Consider the following 475-nt stretch of genomic DNA (forward strand, 5'->3'; position numbering starts at 1 on the left):
GGTTCTGAGTTAGGGTGGCTAGTCCTTGCTCAATCCGCAGGGCGGATGCAATCAAGTAACCAAGCTGCTCTTGTTTGGTTTTCAGGAAATATTCAGATGCCTCCTCTTGAGTAGGCATCTTGGCAGCTTTCTCCTTCCTCGCCTTCTCCTTCTTGGCTTGTGCTTGGGCAGATGATGGCTCATTCTCAGTCGTGACCACTTGATTATCTTCAAAGTCTGGACGGATGGGCAGGTGTTCCTTGTCCAATAAGTATATGACCGTGCCCATCTTAGAGTTGATGAGCTCCTGAATCTGTGGGGCATATCCACAGCTCCTCTTCTGGTCTGCTGCTGTCCTCTTGATTGTTTCAATCATAAGGCTCATGACTTTGAATTTCTGTGGCACGTCAAAGATATGAAGCAAGTTGATCGCGTGGCCCCTGATCATCTTGTGATCTCCAGACTTGGGCAATAGGGTGTGCCTAAGAATCCAGTT

This window comes from Triticum urartu, chromosome 2 (assembly GCF_003073215.2).
Source record: "Triticum urartu cultivar G1812 chromosome 2, Tu2.1, whole genome shotgun sequence".
NCBI classification, from domain to species: Eukaryota; Viridiplantae; Streptophyta; class Magnoliopsida; order Poales; family Poaceae; genus Triticum; species Triticum urartu.